The 21,686-nt window shown below is 42.4% G+C and overlaps 1 long non-coding RNA gene across 6 annotated transcripts in view; it reads right to left on the minus strand.

Moving 5' to 3' along the window:
• Positions 1-21,686, minus strand: part of LOC115085733 — a 129,980-nt gene that overhangs the window by 75,844 nt on the left and 32,450 nt on the right. The window contains exon 1 of one of the 6 annotated variants that reach the window (XR_003854940.1): positions 14,128-14,271. The exons of the other annotated variants lie outside the window; for them this stretch is intronic. This is a non-coding gene — a long non-coding RNA (uncharacterized LOC115085733). Of the gene's footprint in view, positions 1-14,127; positions 14,272-21,686 lie in introns of those variants that run through there. 6 annotated transcript variants of the gene reach the window in all.

Genomic DNA, 21,686 nt, shown 5'->3' on the forward strand with positions numbered 1-21,686 from the left:
CCTCTGTGCTTCACGCTTCCATCCAGGAGGCCTCTCCTAAGTCCAAGCTGCTCGGGTCCTCATGGGCTCCTCCTGGGGGGACCTCGGGCTTCTGGTGGTGAAGCTCCCGTCAGCCTCCTGGCATCAGCTTCTTCATCTTCACTCCAGGACATCACGCCTGTCAGTGCCCAGAGGAGACCATTGTAAGTCCAAGCGGCTCGGATCCTCACGGGCTCCTTCTGGGGGGGGGGGGGGGGGGGGGCATGATCTCGGGCTTCCAGTGGTGAAGATCCATCTGGTCTCCTGCCTAGAACCGCCTACCAGTTGCCTCCTCCACTGGGGGCCTTCCCCCAGGTCCATGAACATAACATTTTCAAAAGTGTAAAACATTGAAAAGACAGGTGAAGAAAGAATTTGAAATAAAGTTGACTCGTAGAGGCAAAAACTCATAATAAAAACTTTCTAAAATATATCCGAAGCAAGAAACATGTGAGGGAGTCTGTTGGACCCTTAGATGATCAAGGGGGTTAAAGAGGCTCTTAAGGAAGATAAGGCCATTGCAGAAAGACTAAATGAATTCTTTGTTTCCATGTTTACTAATGAGGATGTTGGGGAGATACCAGTTCTGGAGATGGTTTTCAAGGATGATGAGTCAGATTAACTGAACTAAATGACTGTGAACCTGGAAGATGTAGTAGGCCAGATTGAAAAACTAAAGAGTAGCAAATCACCTAGACCAGATGGTTTGCATACTAAGGTTCTGAAGGAACTAAAAAATGAAATTTCAGATCTATTAGTTAAAATTTGTAACCTATGATTAAAATCATCCATTGTACCTGAAGACTGGAGGGTGGCCAGTGTAACGCCAATATTTAAAAAGGGCTCCAGGGATGATCCAGGAAACTATAGACCAGTGAGCCTGTCTTTAGTGTCAGGAAAAATAGTGGAAACTATTCTAAAGATCAAAATCACAGAGGATATAGAAAGACATGGTTTAAGGGAACAAAGTTAACATGGATTTACCCAAGGGAAGTCTTGCCTAACAAATCTGCTTCATTTTTTTTCAAGGGGGTTAATAAATATGTGGATAAAGGTGAACCGGTAGATGTAGGGTATTTGGATTTTCAGAAGGCATTTGACAAAGTCCCTCATTAAAAGCTTCTAAGAAAACTAAAAATTCATGGGACAGGAGGCAATGTCCTTTTGTGGATTACAAACTGGTTAAAAGACAGGAAACAGAGAGTAGGATTAAACAGTAGGGATGTGCAATCGTTTTTATTGAATTGGAAAATTTCAAAGAAATAGTCCAATTCGACATGGGTTGGAGGACCCAAATCCAGAGACGGATTTTCCCCGAACTTCAGGGAAAATTTGTTGTTCAGGTTAGCCCGGGGGGGGCACATTTATTAAAAAAACAAAACAAAAAAACACCTCAACCCTTCAAATTTAGTTAATTATAATTCCCCCCCACCCTCCCGACCCCCCAAAAACTTGCCTAATTTCCCTGGTGGTCCAGTGGGGGTTCCAGGAGTGATCTCCCACTCTCAGGCCGTCGGCTGCCAGTAAACAAAATGACGCCGATGGCTCATTGCCCTCACAATGTGACAGGGGCTACCGGTGCAATTGGTCGGCCCCTGTTACATGGTAGGAGCAATGGACGGCCGGCGTCATCTTAGAAAATAGTGCAGTCCATCCATTGCTCCTTCCATGTGACAGGGGCCGACCAATGTCACATTGTAAGGGCAATGAGCCATCGGCGTCATTTTGTTTACTGGCAGCCGATGGCCCAAGAACAGGAGATCGCTCTCGGGACCCTCACTGGACCACCAGGGACTTTAGGCAAGTTTTGGGGGGGTTGTAATTAACTAAATTTGAAGGGTTGGGGTGGGTTGGGCCGAGAAAAATAAAACCAGACTCTTTGGAAAACGAAGTTTTCCATGGGTCGCCCGATCCCATACCTTGACCCGTCATAAAAAAAATGATGCTTTTCTGTGCACCCTTATTATCATGGCGATATTAAGTCTGAGGTCCCGAAGGGTAAAAAAAGTAAAAAAAAAATTTGAAGTCGGCCCGCGGCTCTCGGGTCGAAAACTGGATGCTCAATTTTGCTGGCGTCCGGTTTCCGAGCCCGTGGCTGTCAGTGGGCTCGAGAACCGATGCCGGCAAAATTGAGTGCCAGCTGTCAAACCCGCTGACAGCCGCCGCTCTGGTCCAAAAGGAGGCACTACGGACACGCTAGTGTCCCTTTTGCCTGTTTTTACCGCCGGGCCTCATTTAAATACAGAATCGTGTGCATAGGAGAGTGGCCTGTGCGCGCGCCGGGAGCGCAGGCGTTTGCCCACTCTCCCGCGTTTTTACTGTATCGGCCCATGTGAGAGGAGTCAAAAAGCAGCAAAAGTGGAAAGAATACCCTAAGGATCCAAAACAGGGCAACATAACATGAATCTTTGATGGCATCTCAAGTGGCAAACTGGCACCAAAAGGCCTCATCTTTGTAAGGCAGCATGAAGGGAGAACAAAGCAGAAAAGGTGACAGAAAAAACCCCAAGGCAGACACTGAGAAAGGCGCCAAGCAGGACAAAGAGTAGCTTCATCACCATGAGAGGTGCAAAGCAGCTCCCCAGACTGGCAAGGTGTAAGGTCTGGGCTACCACAGTCAGGCACAGTGGCAGAAAGAACTCCAAGGAGTAAGGTCTGGACATGGAAGCAAAGCTGAGTGGCACAAAGACCCCCAAGGTACTGGGTGGAATTTGGATTTTCTTGTGAAATGGCCTTTCCAAATGAAAATATTATATTTAGTATATAGAAATGGTTTCACAATGACAAGGTCCGGGGTTTATAGTAAGTTGTGAGGGTTGGTTGTTATAAAAAAAAAAAAAAAAATGTCCATATCCTGTATCTGAACTCTGGCTGCTGCATTTCCTGATTTTGTGGTTTTGCATGAGCTCTCTCTTACTAGTCTAAACTCTTGTGACATTCAGTACCGTAAACAATTTCTCTTGAGCATCTTTTATTCTTGTGTCAGTAATTTCTCTCTCTAAATGAGTGATTTTTTTGGACAAACCACCCCAGTGTAATCAACCATCAAAGAGAGTGGGAGAACCAATCTGAGATTGTGGAGGGGCTTCAACTTAGGTACAGGACTGCATCTTTGGTTTTTGCTGGCACTGCCAACTTGGCCAATTTTGGAAACCTTTCCTTTACCTGCTCTTACTTTTCCTATCCCAGGCATGACTGATTCTGTCATTGAGGATGTGGATATTAAAATGATTTAATATTTCTCAGTGGTACTGTTATGCCCATTGACTGTGCCACATGAGTGCGGGGAACACAGATAGTGCTGCACTGAATGTCACGCTGTGTGCACTAGTTCTTTGATACTGCTGAGCTTAGTGACAGGCTTCACAACACAGCCTGCTATGTTTCAGTCTCTGCCCTGTACTCAGTGCTCACCTTATGCGCACTGCCCATGCCTGGAAGCTCTTCATGAGTCTTCTTTCTTCTTCCAGAAGCATAATGACAGCGAGAAGAAAGGACATGTGAAGAGGAGCTTCCAGGCCTGGGCCTGACTCTAGTCCAAGGCTCCGGCTGCAGGCCTGGATCTGGGTCTAGGCCCCGACGTCAGAACTTGGCCTGTGAGTCGTGTCGTAGGGTTGGGCCTGGGTCTGGGCCAAGACTCCACTACAGGACCTAGCCTCCGGGTTGGGTCAAGGTGTCAGGCCTGGGTCCAGGCCTAGGCCCCAGCCTTTGGGTGGGGTTGCGGCGTTGGTCCTGAGTCTGGGCTTAGGCGCTGGAATTCAGCTTCTGGGTTGGGTTGCAGCTTCGGGCATGGGTCCGGGCTGAGTCCCCGTGTCAGGACCCGGCCTTCAACAAATACCCAATGGATCAGGTACGGCTTTTTGTGGGTTTTTTATTTTATGGGGTCTCAGTAGAGGCCCTGGCTTCGGGCCTCCGCTGAAACCCTTGTATTGCGCTCAGGCCTAGGCCAAGGTCCTTGCTTTTTGCCTCGGGCTATGCCCGAGTGGACACTGGTGCTGGTGCCTTGGCCCGAAGCTGGGGCCTCACCTAGGGCATATGCCACGACCCCTGCTTTGGGCCTTGGCCTATACTATAGGCGAGGCCCCAGCTTCAAGCCTAGACCTAGGCCAGATGCATTTGTTTAAAACAAAACAAACAAATAAGGTTTGTTTCATTCAGGGGGACCTTTGATTCAGTTCTGGACACTCTAAATGAAACAAATTAGCTTTATTCATCGCGTTTTGAACTTTCATTTTAAACGAATGCACATCCCTATATGTGATTGGCACATTAACAATCTAAAATGGGCAGCAGCTAAAATGTTGTTTGGGAAAAGTTATCTAGGAAATTAGAGAGAGCTCCGTGTCCTCCTTCACCGACAAGGCCTTCAGAAAGAATGCTCAAAATCAGCGTCACTATATCGAGTGCGCAGCGATAGGTTGGATTGGAAAAATGCTTTGCTGTGATATGTCATCCCTTTTGTCTTCATGACAACATATCCATTCTACCCATGCCTGCTAGCTGGCTACTCTATACTTTGTATCAATTCCTAACTGTACAAGTATTGCTATCCTATTGATTTCTGTAAGGCCATTGACTTTAATGTCTTTTAGGAATCATTATATTATAGACGAATGAAACAAAAAGGGGCCCCTCTCAATTTGTTTCGGGGGATCCCCAAAAGAAATTGGACCCTATTCATTTCTTTTTACCCATTGATTTGCCACTAATGCACATTCCTAACCACTAGTAAAACCCACTTCCACAGAACAAACTCCATTTACCACTATTCTTTGTTGCCACCATGCTGCCAATTTCTCTAAAGTACCAAACCAAGGGCATTCAATTTATTGATAAATCTCTTATACAGAACTATGTCAAAGGCCTTGCTGAAATCCAAGTATGCTACATCTAGTGCTCTTCCTCAATCCAGTTCTCTGGTCACACAAGCAAAGAAATTGATCACATTTATCTGATGATATTTACCTGTTAAAACCTTGTTGCCTCATATCTTGGAATCCATTAGATTCCAAAAACTGCACTATCCTGTTTTAGCAGTAACTCCATCTTCATGTTATTATTTGTGCTGCTTTGTCCATCTCACAAAGCCTTAGCGGTGTTCATTGCCACTTTTGGTGCAGCTTTATGGCACCTTGGGGTATTCCTGACATTGTTGGTGCTCCTGTGCTTCCCCCCTTTTGGTGTAATAGTGGTGTTCATGGGCTGCTTTTGTCTCTGCTGCCAATTCCTGCCAGCAGGTTTCATAAAACTTGGATGTAAAACCCCAAAGTTTGAGCTAAAAATAGGATGCATTCCTTCCCCATCGATCCAAAGTAAATGCAACAGGAAACTGAATTGAAAAACATTAACTCATCGTATTTCCATGCACTCCCCTAATGTCCAAAAGTCTCAACTCTCATACTACAATGATCATAACCCACTCCTTCCCTATTTAACCAATGAGAGTCAGATGAAGCAAATCACTGTCAAACTGAAGGCTGTATTAGAGCAAACTGACAAGCTAAATAGCAACAAATCAGCAGAACCTGATACTATTCACCCCAATTTGACCATATTCACCATATTTGAGTTGAAAGAACTCAAATATGAAATTGCAGACCTGCTAAGAACATAAAATATACCATACTGGGTCAGACCAAGGATCCATCAAGCCCAGTATCCTGTTTCTAACAGTGGCCAATCCAAGTCACAAGTACCTGGTAAGTATTCAAATATTAAATAGATCCCATGCTACTAATACCAACAACAAGCCATGGCTATTCCCTGTTGATTAATAGCAGTTTATGGACTTCTCCAGGAACTTATCCAAATATTTTTAAACCCAACTACACTAACTGCCTTGACCACATCCTCTGGTAATGAATTCCAGAGCTTAACTGTGCAATGAGTGAAAAATAATTTTCTCCAATTTGATTTAAATGTGCTATTTGCTAACTTCATGGAGTGCCCTCTACTGCTAAAGTGCTACTGGTAATCTGTGACTTATCATTAAAATATTGCACTATATTTGAGGACTATAGAGTAGACAATTTTTGAAATGGGTGCTCAGGGTTATATAGACCAGTGAGCTTGATGTCAGATAAGGCTTAATGGGAAAGAGCCAGTACTGGTGTGAAGGACAGACTAGATAGGCCATATATTCATTTTCTGCTGTCACGTTTCTAAGTTTCAGCAAAGGGAAGTCATGCTTTACCTATCTATTAGAATTTTTGAAGGTATAAATACACGAGGATAAGGGTAAGTCAATCAATATAAAGGTAAATTGTTTTTTGTTTTTTTTAAATGGAGGCATAACCTAGTGGTTAGAGCAGGAGGCTGTGACCCAGGGAAGCCAGGGTTCAAATCCCATTGCTGTTCCTTTTGACCTTGGGCAAATCACTTCATCCTCCATTACCTCAGGTACACACTTAGGCCTTAATGCCTCAAGCCATGATGGCTGATGGCTTTTCATGGGAGGGGTCCTACTAGCCCCCAACAAATATTATGGCTTTATCACCGTGAGGTTTTGCCTTGAGGCAAAACAATGCAAAGGCAGCCCCAAACTCATGGGGTCATCGTTGCCTTAAGGGCCAAGCCCCCAAAAAAACTGCAGCAAAAAATATTAAGAAAGGTGTGGGGGGTCAAACCTGATCCCTCTTCTCACTCTGGGGCTGCCACTCGAGTGGCGGCCCTGACATCCAAAGTATAAAATTTTTTTAAAAGATCAGCTGTTCTTGTGATGACATTTAAAAAAAATTTTATTTTTATTTTTATTTTTTTTTACTATTTTTGTTGCACACTTTTTCCTATTTTTTGCTGCATTTAAAAAAAAATTCTTGGCCCTTTAAATCTAATGTGAGAGCATCCGGACCCACAATAGGATCTTGATGCTTCCACATTAGATTAATATTTTCTCAGGAGCTGTAATTAAATTAACAGGTCTGACAATTAATCCTATGCAAGAGCTGTTTTGCATCGATTTGGAAAATTCAGGCATGCAAATTGATGCAAAGCAACTCATTGGTATAGGTGTGGGAACCTAGGCAAAAATATGTAAATTATCACAAATACCAGGTGATATCACTGTTTTACGCACAATATAGCTCTACTGCAGCTTGATCTATCACCCTATTAGACTGTAAGCATTCTGAGGATATAGAAATACCTACAGTACTTAAATGTTATGTGCCAAAAAGTGGAATATAAAAATTGAAATATTTATTATTTATTTAAACATTTTTATATACTGGCATTAGTTGTGGACATCATAATAAACAATATAATAATAAACAAACAACAATGAAACTAAGATCCTAAATTAAATAATTTTGAACATTTAATAGGCCCCTATAAATTTATGAGCTTATAAAGTGGGTAGTCATAGTGGCAGAGGTATGACAGGATTCCTGAGTTAGATGCTTAGTACTGATTTTCAGCACTAACCTAAGATCCCCAAACCTAGGTAAATGGTGGCCTAAATTTAGGCACCAAAGTTTTAGTGCCCTAAAAATAGGTGAGTTTTCAGCTGAAAACTTAGGACCCTAGCTTGTTTGGTGTTAAAATTTAGGGACAGCTTTTTTTTTTTTTTTTTTAATATTGACTTCGGTGCTTTGCCTATGCCTGGAATTGACTTCCTGATTCCATGCATCATGCTGACTCTGGCCAAATTCAAATCCAGTTTAAAAACTCCATCTTTCTGAAGCTGCTTTTAAATCTTAAGTACTTCTCTACAATAATTGTACTTCCCACAAACTCTTCCTTGTCATGAATATTTGTCTTTAGTAGACTATAAGCACTACAGAATAGGGACTGTATCTTATGTGTATCTGTACAGCGCTGTCTTTCTAGTAGCACTTTAAAAATGATAAATAGTAGTAGTGTGCCAAATGCCTTCTCAAAATCCAGATAAAATCTCATTTGACTTTCCAGGAAATTTAAAGGTCAAGGGATAGGAGCGTAACCATTGTACTTAGCATAGTTAAGCTATGGAATTTGTTGCTAGAGAATGTGGTCAAGGTTAGCAGTATAACCAAATCTGGACAAGTTTCTGGAGGACAAGTCCATAAATAAGTTTTAGCGAGATAGACTTGGGTGTCTTCACTGCTTAATTCTGGGAGTAATATGAAAAGTACTTTCCCATAGCAATCTGCTGGGAACTACCAAGTAACCCAAATTGGTCACTGTTAGAGACAAGATGCTAGGGTCGATGGACCACTAATCTGACCCATCATGGGATTTATGATCTTTATTATGGGATAAATTTTAAAACCCACGTGCATGTGTCCATGTGCACATGGCTTCTTGATGCGCACACATGGACGCCACAATTTTACAACATACATTTTACATCTTACTTCATCTGAACAGATGAATTAAATTCCACGCTGGCCGGCTGCCGGCGCACTTCCCCGGGACAGGGCCTAATGACCACTATCCTGGTCGGCCCCTGCCCCGTCCCTTTCAAGGAGCTCGGCCCTTCCAGGGGTACTGGGGGATACATGTGTGGCCGGGCTGTTTTTAAAATGTGCTCGGCCCGGCCACGCATGTATCCCCTGGTTTTAATGTGTGCCAGGCTTTTAAAATTTGGGCTTATGTGAATTAACAATCAAGCAGTGGATTAGCTACTAGAGATGTGAATCGTGTGCCAGATTGTCTTAACGATCAGATTCGGCTGGGGGGGGGGGGGGGGGGGGGGGGAGGGAAATCTGATCGTTACGATATGTGAATTGGAATCGTTTCCGATTCCAATTCACATCGCTAATTTTTTTTAAGGGAGGCCCGTGCCGCTAAAAACAAAAAAACCCACCCGACCCTTTAAATCGACCCCCCACCCTCCCGACCCTTTTTTTTTTTTTAAGGGAGGCCCGCGCCGATAAAAAAAACCCCACCCGACCCTTTAAATCGACCCCCCCCTCCCGACCCCCCCAAAACCTTTTAAAATTACCTGGTGGTCCAGGGGGGCCTCGGGGAGAGATCCAGGGGGGCCTCGGGGAGAGATTTCCCGTTCCCAGGCATCAGCTGTTCTAAAAAAAAAAAAAAAATGGCACCGATGCCCCTTTGCCCTTACCATGTGACAGGGTATCCGTGCCATTGGCCGGCCCCTGTCACATGATAGGAGCACTGGATGGCCGGCGCCATCTTTACTCATCAGCCCCTATTATAGATATTATAGGGGCTGATGGCCCGATAAAAAAAAAAAACCCACCCAACCCTTTAAATCGACCCCCCACCCTCCCGACCCTTTTTTTTTTTTAAGGGAGGCCCCCTGTCACATGTCACATCTTTAAAGATGGCGCCGGCCATCCAGTGCTCCTACCATGTGACAGGGGCCGGCCAATGGCACGGATACCCTGTCACATGGTAAAGGCAAAGGGGCATCGGCGCCATTTTTTTTTTTTTTTTTAGAACAGCTGATGCCTGGGAACGGGAAATCTCTTCCCGAGGCCCCCCTGGACCACCAGGTAATTTTAAAAGGTTTTGGGGGGAGTCGGGGGGGGGGGGGGGCGGTCGATTTAAAGGGTCGGGTGGGTTTTGTTTTTTTAGCGGCGTGGGCCTCCCTTAAAAAAAAGGGTCGGGAGGGTGGGGGGTCGATTTAAAGGGTCGGGTGGGTTGTTTTTTTTTAGCGGCGTGGGTCTCCCTTAAAAAAAAAAAAGGGTCGGGAGGGGGGGGGGGGTCGATTTAAAGGGTTGGGTGGGTTTTGTTTTTTTTTTTTTTAATCGGGCCATCGGCGCCATTTTAATTAGTGGCAGCCAAAATGGCGCCGATGGCCCGAGAGCGGGAGATTGCACCGGGACCCCCCCCCCACTGGACCACCAGGTAACTTAACATTTTGGGGGGGGGGGTAAGGAATTAGTTTAAAAGGGTCGGGGTGGGTTTAGGGGTTGTTTTGGTGTGCCGGTTTTCCCGCCCTCCCCCAAATAATTCCCGTGCCCTATTTAACGATACAATACAAATGCCCCTGACGATAAATCGGGGGCATTTGTATTGTATCGTGCACTCTAACGATTTAGAACGATTTTAAAATTATCTGACGATAATTTTAATCGTTCAAAAACGATTCACATCCCTATTAGCTACCATACTGAAATCTTCTCCCTTATATACACCATTATCTGTCATGAGTGTTCGTCCTGCACAGCAGGAAAAGCTGTCACAAAAGAGTGAAAAAGCCTAGAAAGCTTTCTTTTGGTATGCATTGGACTTCCCGTTCAGCTGCTACATGCAGGACCTGCTCAATCCTATGCAATAATTTAAAGAATGCAAACGCCAATTCCATAAGGGAACAACACTGGTCATGTATGGCTAGTTATTCTGCTGCCCACAAAAAATAACCAGTACCACTTTTTCTGAAGATAAGGAGGATTAATCAATTATAGATGTGGGAATCCTAGTTAAGAATTGTTTTCCAAGAAAAAAAAGGAGATAAAAAACAGAAACAAGGCCACCACAAGGCAGATGATAATTTTTGTAGGGAGCCACCCACTTTATATTCCTTTTTATTTTTCTTATTTTTAAAGAAAGGCAATGCAAAATATAAAGGGACCTGGGGGATGGAGATGGATTCCACCTCTTATAGACTCTGGAGGACAGACTGGCCAACCCTATTGTTGCATTGAGAGCATCTAGAGCAGGGTCTGCATACTACAGCCTGCAAGCCAGAATTGGCCTGTCTTCCCCTTTTACGCAGCCCACCGATGTTGCACCAGCTCACTATTGTCTCCAGCTTGCAGATGCTCCAAACTGGGCATCTGCACTGGCTCGAGGTTGTGCACATGCAACAAATCATGATATCAGGCCTATTGCTTGAGCACAGAGTAGGCAGGTGTCAGTGGAAAGAAGTTTGCAGCAGCAGCAGCAGCAAAAAACGTTGCAGGCTGGAAGAAGGCATAAGAGGGAGGAGAGAATGGTGAAGGAGGAAAGGTGGATATAGAGGATGAGGAAAAGCATGGTGGCAGCTGTGGGATAGGGAACCCATAAAATTCCCCTGCCCCTTTATGTTATCTTTTATCATGTTTCGATGTAAACTGCCCACCGAGGCGTCAGTTTTATTTCCTTGTAAACCGGTGTGATATGTATATTATACAGGAACATCGGTATATAAAAACTAAAAACTAAAAATAAATAAATAAATAAATAAATAAAATAAATAACATCTTCCTTCTATAATATGCTTGGGGAGGGTGTGCTGTGCGTTGGGGCATTATTGCCACTGTAGCTGTGTAATATAAGCAGCTGGAGAAGGGGTTGCTGCTTCGGTCCTCTCACTGTACCTTGGGGTATTCATGGTACTGTACCTGTGTGATACAAGCTGCTGGGAAAGGAAATTGCTATTGTTTCTTCTTTATTTCCATTTGAGGAGTTCTAAGGCTCCGAGCCAACCACTGGTGGAGACAAGTGCCAATCTTGTGGTCCTGTTTAAAAATAAATGTTTGCTCACCCCTGTTCTAGACAAGAAAAAGAAGTACATTTGTGGACTGAATTCCACATCAGAGGCTTATAGAGCTCCTCAATGGAGGCAAACCTTAAATGGGCTACCAAAGCTGCCATAGCTCTAAAATGATGAGCCTTAGCATCAAGCCCTTCTTGAATCAAATCTGCCTCAGCATAACAAAAGATGTAATCTGTTAATCAACTGAAAATTGGATACAGCAATCCTAGGCCTGTTGGGATCAAAAAGAAATAAAAAGTTGAGTGGACCTTTTATGGGCTTTAATCTGCTACAATTATAAGGCAAGAATTTACCATAGGAGCTCATCCATCTTAGCAGATTCTGGCAGGCTCCAATAAACATTTGGTAGATTTCATGTCTCCATTGTGCAGCATCCTCTGAATATATACATTACAACTATGCTAGCTTTGTTGTGGTCCCCATTTTCCCTCTTGTACCCCATTATCTCTCCTGCCCATGGGCCTTAGGAAAACACAATATAATCGCAGCTAAGGCCCACAAGGCCCATTCATAAGGCAACACTGCAGAGCCTACCCAGTTTCAGGCTTTAACTACATATCCTTGCAACTAAGAATATTCTGGGCTTATCCTATGCTTTCTTCAATTCTGTTACTGTTTAGATCTCTACCACCTCCAACGGAAGGCCATTTTTTGTGTTTAAATAAGTGTATTCACTATCTTTTTTGTTAATATTTTGTTACTCCTTAGCCTATTTCCATCGAGTCTCATATTATGACCTCTTGTACAAGAGCTTCCTTTCCACTGAAAAGAGCTCACCTTAAAACACACTTGCTCAACCATTTGTAAAGATAAATATAATCTTATATTGTTCTACTAAATGGCATTATAGTGTGCTCACAATATGACAGTTCCACTCTTCTCATCCTGCAAGTGATCATTCCAGAATTTAAGCTCTTGCTATATAGTTTGCTACATTTGGGTGTTGGTCACAGGGCTGGATTTAAATGTTGGCACCTGGAGGCAGGGTGCCACATCAGTGGCCTTTGAAACCGTGCTGGTACACTGCCCTAAAGCAATTTAGGGTCCTTTGGCACGCTAAGGCTTAGGGATCGGGAACCTATGGCTCGCAAGCCAGATGTGGCTCTTTTGATGGCTGCATCTGGCTCGCAGACAAATCTTTAATAAAAAAGTAAAAATCTAACAAAATCCCCCACCTTCCTGATGCCCCCCAAGACCTCCAAAATTAATTTACTACAACCCCCCACCCTCCTGACCTCCACCCCCCAAAGACCTGCCAAAAGTCCCTGAAAGTCCAGCGGGGGTCCAGGAGCGATCTCCTGGACTTGGGCTGTCGGCTGCCAGTAGTCAAAATGGCGCCAACGGCCCTTTGCCCTCACTATGTCACTGATGTCGACCAATGGCGGCGGTAGCCCCTGTGACATAGTAAGGGCAAAGGGATGTCAGTAGTCAAAATGGCATCGACAGCCCTTTGCCCTCACTATGTCACAGAGGCTACCGCTGCCATTGGTCTACCCCAGTGACATAGTGAGGGCAAAGGGCCGTCGGCGCCATTTTGACTACTGGCAGCCGACAGCCTAAGTCCAGATCGCTCCTGGAACCCCGCTGGACCACCAGGGACTTTTGGCAGGTCTTGGGGGGGTCAGGAGGGTGGGGGATTGTAGTAAATTAATTTTGGAGGTCTTGGGGGGTGTCAGGAAGGTGGGGAGTTTTGTTAGATTTTTTTTTTTTATTAAAGATTTGTCTGCGAGCCCTGGACCCCCAGGGACTTTTGGCAGGTCGGGGGGGGGGGGGGGGGGGGGGGGCATCAAGAGAGTAGGGGGTTGTAGTAAATTAATTTGGCAGGTCTTGTATGGCTCTCACGGAATTACATTTTAAAATATGTGGCGTTCATGGCTCTCTCAGCCAAAAATGTTCCCGACCCCTGAAGCAGATGCCTGGGCCTCCATCCAGACCTGGTTGGTAACTGTGTCATGCTCAATAAATTAGGTTTGCCCTGCATTTTTGGAAGCACTAATGACTTAGTTTCCCTAGCCTGAACATTAATAATTTTAACTGAAGAGGAAATACAATAAAGCTGATTCTTGCATCCGATTCTGCAGGTAAGGCTGTGTACATGTGTAAAACACACTTCATAATGTTATCCAGCCTTTATGTTGCTAAATGTATGCATACAGTAGAACAGTGCATGCACTTTTACCTGTTACAAAAAGTACACACGCATTCTAGCCATGGTTGAGATGGTATGTTCTCAGTTCTAGGGGGTCATCAGGTGAGTAACACTACACAGATATGGGCCTTTCTTGATCAGCTCTTATAGTAATTTAAATTTCTAAAATGTCTGCACAACTTGTAATAAATATTTACTAAGATGTGAGAAATCTACCATTTTATAAATAGCTTTGTTTTTAATAGTCAAATAAATTATAACATTGTAAAACTAAGACAACAAATCTCTAAACTTATTCCATTTTTCACAGCCTCCACAAACTCCATGTTGAGTTAGATTTTACGATTGTTTAAATGTACAACTCTATATAGAGTAAAGCAATGACAATTATATTACCATGCTTTTTATATTTACTAGAGGGTGGGGTTTTTTCTTTATTATTATTATTATTATTAAAATGTTTGTAAGTGAATGAATCAATGATTCAAACTTCATCAGTAAAGGTTGACAATGAAAATATGTCCTTACTCACCTTAAGGAGGGAAGAAATGCTGATCAAGCTGCAAACCATTTGCATAGGCTATCTTCCACATCCACATCTTGTTCGCTGCGTTGACAAGTTCAAGTTGGAATGCCATCGTGATAAATGTTCCCTTGATTTTATCTAATTGTTTAATGCTGATTTATGGAAAGAAAAAGAACCACTTGTTCTTTCAAGCTTGATTTTGGCAGCGCATCAATCTAGTTTATAATCTCAGTTTTATGAGCTAGTGGAAGAGGTCTTCTCTGATTCTGCTAAAGCTTCCACAAGATCAAACATTTTAAATGACAGATCATCTGACTGGCCTCCACTCATTTTCAGATTCAGGCATAAAGATATGCTGCGCCTGGCTCGTACGTTATAATGGACTGCTCGCTATGAAAGTGTCTGACTGGCTGTAAAACCTCTTCTGCAATTTCAAGTTGAATGAGCTACCATCACACGCAGTATTTATGGTGCCAGGGGAGGCAGGATGGTGCAGAAGGGCATCTAAAAGGAACATAACTCCCTCGGGTGACTCTAATAAAGTGGTAGAGGCTACTGATATAAGAAATTCAGTTGTACCTATTTCCTGACAGGCAACCCAAATTGCCTTACATTGCCAATCAGAGCCAGGATCCTTATATTTCTAAAACCAAAAGTCACACAACATGGACATAAACCTAGAACCCTTACAAACTAATGATATAAATGGGAAACTTGGCTAAAATCCAGGTCCTCATATAGGGGTTAATATTCAAAACCACTTGTGCGCATAAAACTCCATTTTATCCCCCTTACGTGGCTCTTTGAAAATAGCCCCCATGGCTACTTGTTGAACCTGATTACATGCACTCACAGTAGGTGAAAGGCTAGGGCATACCTGCAGGCCTTTGGATTTTCCACTCTGTGTGGAAGTTTACAGGTGGAAGTTAGGCACCCCCGAGGGTGGGTGTAACTTCCCGTGTGTAACTTGTGTGCATTCTCGGGGACTTTACCCTGGCATTTACTTCCAAAATCAGCAGGAAGTCAATACAGAAAAGGCACACGCAGACCTCACATTTCTGCGCAGTGTTCTAAAATTACCCTCATATTACAAAGAAAGCCAGTTCACACACACAAAAGAAAGAAAAAAAAAAGATGTTAATCCACATTAATGAACAAATTTATTATAAAATGTGTTTGAGTTCTAAAATACATTTTCCAATAAAGGATACTTTTCTTAGCTGTTGTGTAAGCACATATTTATTTTGTATTTTTTAATGTAAGTTATAGATCTTACTTTATTCCTGTAATCTCACAATAGATTTAAGTTTTGAGAAAAACACTCATATGCAATTTTAAAACAGTCCGGTACACAAAACTAAAACTATGATTAAACCATTGCATGATCCAAATGTCCTTGACAAGGCAGCTGAATTTTGGACATTACTCTGCAGCCCAACAGCTGCAGCAAACATATATTTATGAAACTGGTATCCACACAATTCTAATCTTCCTGAAGTTACATTCTGTTGCTATGAATAGAAGACAGATTTGTACTTCATTTTGTGTTTATTTCAAATACACAGAGCTGAAAACGTAAAAGCCAATTGAAACTCAGAAATTATCCATTCACCAGGACTTTCCATATATTTTCAGATGTGCTGCTATTTGAAATCAGTTGAAATAAACATCCATCTCCCAGCCGTTTCACATGGCATAGCTGAGTGTAGGATGTTTACATAAACTAAAACTCAGTAAAAGTGTCCTGAATACAGCATCTTGCAAGACATGTGCAGTACAGACAGTACATTCAGACTTACTGTGAAATTTTGGAGTCTTTAAAATCTAGAAGAATGAGCAGGGGTCATAGAATAGACCAAAACAGTGGACCCTTGACTTACAAACTTAATTGGTTCCAGAGGGCTGGTTGTAACTCAAGTTGGTTGTAAGTCAAGACTATTTTTTCCATAGGAAATAATGGAAATACCCATAATGCGTTCCAAACCTCCCAAAAACACCCCTTACCTAACCATTTCTACAATAAAAAATGGTTGTATAATGTCTGTTATTACCAGAAACACTAATAATTTCCTAGTGTACTCACCAAAAAGGTATAAAGTGTGCCTAGCCTACCAGAAACAATAATTTTGCCTCCTCCACCAGGTCCTTTACGATATCTGTATATGGACTCTCTACCTGGGTAACATCAAGCTAGGCTGAGAGAACATTGCACAAATCTCATCTTTGGGTGAGTTTCCTCACTCCGAAGGTCATCACATCTTCACAAGAGAGCACTGTTCTGTTCGTACGACACACTCTGCATGTCAAAGTGGCCCCTAACCCCTACCTAAACCTCACCTCGAGTAACTAGGTGGGCCTCATATAGGGGTATAAATACCTACCTAGAATGAGGGCATTATGGCTAGGCTCGCTCTCTCTCTCTCTCTAAAAAAAAACACAAACACTTGGTTGTAACTTGAAAATTGGTCGTAACTCAAGACCTGAAAGGTTGGTCGTAACTCAAGGGTCCACTGTTTCTAAAACACTTCTCTTTTTGCATTCTTGATTATGTCCAATACATTTATTTAAAACTATTTATGAATCGCCATTTTCAGATACATGAAAAATCCACTTCTTTACTTAACATCTACAAGATCTCATGAGCTTTGCAAGTTGACAATTTACATGCATCCCTTTATCAAGAGAGACACGCTAGATGAGTCTGACATGTAGCATAGCAGTTCCCATTGGAGGTATTGTTTCATAGATGGCAGTGAGGAGAAGGAACAAAAAAGTGGTTTGTTTTATTTGGTAGTGATAAAGAAAAAAAACTAAAAAAACTTTTAGTGATACCAATTTATTAGACTTTCTAACTTTTCATGATAAGGGCACTGGTACAAGATTGGCTGCTGCTTGGCACCTGTTTTACTTTTAAAATTGCTCGTCTAATTCTTAAAATCCTTATGAGGTTAACTCAAGTATTGGCGATTGCCTATTCTCTATCCTCTTATATGGTACTATGACAGCTGTGTATCCCAGGCTTTGCTGGCTTTTCTCTCCTTAAAACTGGCACAACACTGTGCAACAGAATTTAGTTGTGCAACCACATCAATTTAGAATCACCACCTCTTGGGGTTAGAACATTCAGTTTATTTAGCCTTTCATAAAACTATGAAAACCTTGCTTTTTGGTTCATGACCTGCAAGAGTCAGTGTGGCCAGTATTAGCAATAAAGCAGCTGTTTGTGAGCTTCAGATTATGCAATAAGTACCTATGCAGTTACAAATGGATCTTAATGCTTTAACTTTAATATTGTCATAGTTCCTGCAAACAAAATTGCTCTATAACATTGATCTATATTAGTGTTTTGGTTTTGAATTTGCACATGGTTTGCGATACTGGTTTTACAGAGTTGCTCCCTTTCTGAGCGCATGCTATGGTGACCCGAATAAATAAAATAAATACATATATAACTGTCAGTTTTTAGGCGTGTTTCACTAGGGCACCTATCGGTGAGCTTGCGCCCATCTGTTTGTATGCAGGCATGTTTACTTTGAGCTGCTCAAGTGCAGCCGCACACTGTACCTCAGAACACTTAGCACCTGGAAGTAGCAGCGGCTCCGACCTTATGGCCAGAAGCATTCTGCAGGGTCTGCTCCAAAAAAAAAAAAATGGGGCAAGCATGGCAGAAGGGAGCCATAGCAAAATGTCAGCTACCTTAGAGATCTGAGCAGGCCACCGATAAGCAAGTATTTTTAATACAAGGACTGGTTGCACTTGTTAGCTTGTGGCCTTTGTATCAGCCCTCTAATTATGAAGGAAACATTAAGCTTATGCCAATACCTCATTTTAAGCATGGCCATGAATATGTTCACAAATTCAGTTGCATAGACATGTTTAGAAAAAGGCCTATTATAATCCCAATTACCTAAACATACTTCAAAACTGTTATAAACAGGGTAACATAAACGTGAGCATTCAAAATATTTACAAATGGTGTTTTTCAAAAAGACAAAACATACACCTCAAATCACTTTAATCCAAAATCAGTTCTAAACAGATTTCCTAAGAGATGTTTTTCTAAATTGGCCCATCTGCTTTCTCTTAACATAAATTAGATAAAAGTGCATATCTACTCACCGGAATACCCTTGTTTTCCCTTTAAAAGAAAAAGGAAACCAACAAAGGCCAATTAAAAAAAAAAAATGTTATTAGGAATTCTCAGCATTCAGACACGCTCCCATCAGCAGGTTTACACCTTCATGGCAGCCATATTTAGACTGCGCCAGAATTTCTCTGTCCCTAGTACCAACAGTCTCTGGCAGGAATTCACAACTCTGGTCCTGGAGCGCCACAATCAGGTATGATTAGCAGGATATCCACAATGAATATTCATGAGACATCTCTGCATACAAAATATGAATTATACATCACACACATTCACTGTGGATATCCTCAAAACCTGACCTGTTTGTTGCACTCCAGGAGTAGAGTTGCCTACTCTAGGTCTAAGCGTTGGCTACAGTTTAGTATGAAAATGTATGACAACCGAATTCAGTTTCAGCAATAGGTTGTTGGTATGGCCAGCTTGCATTTTTAATTGGTCACATGATATGGATGACATCAGTTTGGCTGCCATATTTGAAATCTACATGGCCACCAACTTGAACCTAAAATTGCATATAACTCCAAAATGTATCATCCTAAAGGCAAGAAATCGACATTGTATCACTTGTATTAATATGATCCCATTGTAACAATATGTTCCTAGTGTGCACAGTTCAAGTATCAAGGCATGACCTTTTTATTTTTAGGTGGTGGAGTAATCAAGAAAAATTAAAAAGGTGTGAAACTCAAGAGGTTGCCACAGACACCCACTGTAGAGAAAACAGAACATTCTGAAATTTGTATTCTATGTAAAAGTAAACCTAAATAAATAAATAAATAAATTTAAAGATCATTACATATGCAACAGAAAATGGTAGAATGAAATCGCAGCAAGGATCAAGCCAATTTTATGGTAATGCAACAGTAACACTTTCAGAAAATATTTTTAACATAGTGTGTGTATATCATGAAGTACTAAGCAAACATGGTTCTGCGTTTCGAAATCTCTGCTGCAGGGGTAGCAGTGATCCAGAAAGCTTCCATCTATAACTTCTCCAGTAAAGTGAACAGCAGACATCATTTTACATGCTCAACTGTCATTGTTCAGGAATCACTCAAAAACGAAAAAAACAAAACAGGAGGATAGAAAGCTCCCACAATAGGCTGATGATCCAGCCTAGCCTATAAAATGATAACACAAAGCTCACTTAAGTACAAAATCAACGTAGGCTGTGCCATTCCACTTTCTCATTCATAACCTCTGGAGCCACAGATTGCAAAGTAAATTTCCAAATCCGTTAACACATATTCAACAAGGTTTCCCCATCAAATTCAAACCATGATGATTGAACTTGCTCTATAATAGTCCTGAATGGCTAGACTGAAAACATTGTTCAACTATAGATGCTTGAAGTTCATAGGTTAAATATAATTTTTGTAGGATTCATTTTTCACTCCTCACAGGAGGAAAGTAGGAAGAGCATACTGCAGGAAAAAAAAAGGGGCAATTCCTGAGGAAGTATTGAGAGATGATGATTTTGCTAGTGGCTGAAGAGGATTGGTAAGTATTGCTAGCAGAAAAAAATTGGGATTTAAGTTTTGGAGAAACGTGAAATTGTGGGATAAACTGCCTTCAGGTGTGTGCGCCTTGACTTAAAGCCAGTGACTTATGTGTGTGTGTCTAATTAAAAAAAAAAAAAAAAAAGACCAGGTTGCTAGGTAAATTCTTTTCTATTGTCTTCCATGGCAGCATTGAGAGAAGATCATCTTGCTGGAGGATCAGTGAGTATAGCTTTGGGAAAGTTTAGGACAGTTGAAATAGTGGGGTATTTTTATTAGTGTGTGTGTGTGTCTATGTTAAAAACCCAGCATAGGGTAGATAATTCTGTGTCTTTCCCTCCCTCCTACCCCTAAACTCATCCTTTGATTTATAGGCAAGAGACACTTTCACATTAAAAGTCAATTAGGCTTTTATCTAAAAAACAGGATTACCCCAGCCCTTATCAATAGTTTAATTATCCCCTTGCAGGTCACTATCAGATTAATAGGGAATACAATAAATTTAAAGAACAATAATTTATACGTTCCTATTCCCTTAGCAACCTTCTCTTAACTAAGAACTCAACAAAATTATGATGAAGGCAGCAGTTCAGCAGAGAGGGGTCTTCCTTTCTTTTGCATCGAGTGCCACATGTATGATATTTTACCTGTTGGTGAGAAGTTGCATGAGTGCACCTGGTGCAAAGAGCTTCTGGCTCTCAGAAAATGAGTCTGATCTCTCGAGGCTAGAGTGGCAGACCTGGAGGAGCTGAGGCAGAGTATAAAGAGGAGATTTTCAGGACTTAGTAGCCAAGTCCCTACTCCAGTCTGGCAGCCCTGGTACTGCCTTGGAGGAGGAAGGTCTCCTAGTCAGAAAGCATCACGCTGGTGTAGCAAGAAGTGATCCTGTAGCAAGGACCTGCTCTCCTTGTCTCAAGTTTCTTCAGTTCCTGTCCCAGGAGGGAAGGTTTATATTGGTCATCATAATTGGTGATTCAATTACTAGAAATGTAGATAGCTGGGTGGCTGGTGGACATGAGGATCACGTGGTAATTTGCCTGCCTGGTGCGAAGGTGGCAGACATCACAAATCACCTACATATGATTTTAGACAGTGCTAGGGACAAGCTGGCTGTTGTGACACGTAGGCACCAATGACATAGGAAGGTGTGGGAGGGAGGTTCAGAAAGCCAAATTTAGGCTCTTAGGTAGGAAGCTGAAATCCAGAAGCTCCAGGGTAGCAATCCATGAAATGTTCCCTATTCCACATGCAGGACCCCAGAGGCAGGCAGAGCTCCAGAGTCTGAATGCATGGATGAAACAATTATGCAGGGAAGAGGGATTCAGTTTTGTAAGGAACTGGCTAGCCTTTTGGGGAGTCTTTTCTGAAAGGACGGGCTCCTCTTTAACTAAGGTGGAACCATGCTGCTGGCGCTAACCTTTAAAAAGAAGATAGAGCAGCTTTTAAACTAGAACAAGGGAGAAAGCCAACAGTCATTATGCAGTGCATGGTTTGGAGGGAAGCATCTTCAAATGATAGTTACATTCAGCAGTAATAGGTCTCCTGCCTTAGCAGTGTGCATTGCTTTCCAGTTTCTGGTTCCCGATTCGTTGTCCATCCTTGCATTGCCTGTTTCGTCCAGTATCTTCTGTGTGTTTTCATCCACTATTGCCTGCCTTCTGGAGCTGACCTCTTGCTTGGACCTGATCACCCTTGTCTGTCACCTGCCCTGACCTTGGTCTGTCTAAGACTCCATTGGTCTGCCTGCCCTGACCCCAGTGTGCCATTGGACTCTCACTTTAGTCACCGCCCTAGCGACCCACCTATGTCCTTGCTAGCCTCAAGAACCCATGGGCTAAACCTGCGGGAGAGGTGGCTGATATAGGTGAAGCTCCAGGCCATCCCGATACAAGGCATGTTCGCCAGCTGCCAGTGTAAGC

This window comes from Rhinatrema bivittatum, chromosome 2 (genome assembly GCF_901001135.1).
Source record: "Rhinatrema bivittatum chromosome 2, aRhiBiv1.1, whole genome shotgun sequence".
Classification (NCBI taxonomy): domain Eukaryota; kingdom Metazoa; phylum Chordata; class Amphibia; order Gymnophiona; family Rhinatrematidae; genus Rhinatrema; species Rhinatrema bivittatum.